Here is a 1,873-nt window from a genome sequence, read left to right as displayed (position 1 = left end):
AATAGAGCGAAAAGTAAAAACCACATGGTCATCTCCATTGATGAAGAAAAAGCTTTTGACAAAGTCCAACACTCATTCATGTTCAAAGTTCTACAGAAAATTGGAATAGATGGCCTCTACTTCAAGCTAGTAAAAGCCATCTACGAAAACCAAAAAGCTACCATAATCCTAAATGGGGAAAAACTGAAATCTTCTACTTTTAGATCTGGTACAAGACAAGGTTGTTCTCTATCACCACTCCTATTCCATATAATTCTGGAATCATTAGCTACAGCCATTAGACAAGAGAAAGAAATAAAAGGAATACGAATAGGCAAAGAAGAAGTAAAATTATCTTTATTTTCGGATGACATGATACTTTACTTGGAAGACCCAAAAAAATTCCAAGAAGCGACTAGAATTAATACAGAAATTCAGTACCATAGCAAATTATAAAGTCAATACCCAAAAGTCAATAGCATTCCTCTACACAGACAACAAACACACTGAGAGGGAAATTATAGAAACAATACCTTTTAAAATAACACCGAGGAAAATGAAATATCTTGGAATTAATCTAACTAAAGAAGTCAAAGATCTTTTCAAGGAAAATTACAGTACTCTGAAAGAAGAGATCATAGAGAATATCAGAAAATGGAAAGATATTCCATGATCCTACATAGGAAGAACCAACATTGTGAAGATGGCCATACTCACAAAATTGCTGTATGGATTTAACGCAATTCCTATCAGACTACCACTGACATACCTCACAGACATGGAGAAATCATTCCTAAAATTTTTCTGGAATCAGAAAAGACCTACAATACCAAATGCAATTCTTGGCAATAAAGACAAGGCAGGAAGCATTACAATTCCTGACTTGAAATTATACTACAAGGGATAAAATCAGCATGGTACTGTCATCAAAATAGACCTGAGGATCAATGGAATAGATCAGAAGACACTGAAGTCCCTACTAACACACTCAGCCACCTTATCTTTGGCAAAAGGGCCAAACATACTCACGGGAAGAAAGATAGCCTCTTTAACAAATGGTGTAGAAAAACTACCTCTCTACATGCTGAAAACTGAAACTTGATCCCGGTCTATCATGATGCACTAAACTAAAGTCAAAATGGATTAAAGATCTAAACACTAAAGCAGAGACACTAAATCTCCTGGAATAGAACGTAGGAGGAATTCTTGAAGACATAGGGGTAGGCAAACAGTTCATGGACAGAAATCAAATTGCATGGGAAACAGTTCAAAGAATTAAAAACTGGGACCTGCTCTTACTGAAAAGTTTTTTCACATCAAAAGAAATTACCAACAAAGTGAAAAAGCAATCCACAAATTTGGAAATATCATGAAAACTAAGTACTCAGACAAAGGTATGCTCTTTAGAATCTATAAAGAACTAAAAAGCATGAGGGCCGCAAAATTTAAAGACCCAATCCAGAAATGGGCATCCGTGATGAACACACACTCCTTAGAGGAAGAAATTAAAGAAGCGAATAAATATATGAAAAAATGCTCCACATCACTAGCCATTCATGAAGTGTAAATTAAAACCACATTGAGATATCGTCTCACCCCAGAAAAATGGTTATCATAAAGAAATCACACAACAAAAAATGTTGGAGAGGCTCTGGGAAAAAAAGAACCCTTCTCCACTTCTGGTGGGAATGTAGACTGGTGCAACCGTTATGGAAATCAGTATGGAGACTCCTTAGAAAAGTTGTACTGGAAATCCCATTTAAACCAGCTCTTTCTGTACTGGAAATTTTCGCAGAGGATCTGAAACCATCATATCATAGTGATATATGTGTGCCTATGTTTATAGCAGCACAATTTGTGATAGCCAAATGTTGGAAACAACCAAGATGCCCAT

This window comes from Octodon degus, unplaced genomic scaffold (assembly GCF_000260255.1).
Source record: "Octodon degus isolate 3935 unplaced genomic scaffold, OctDeg1.0 scaffold00134, whole genome shotgun sequence".
Classification (NCBI taxonomy): domain Eukaryota; kingdom Metazoa; phylum Chordata; class Mammalia; order Rodentia; family Octodontidae; genus Octodon; species Octodon degus.
This window is presented reverse-complemented; position numbering follows the sequence as displayed.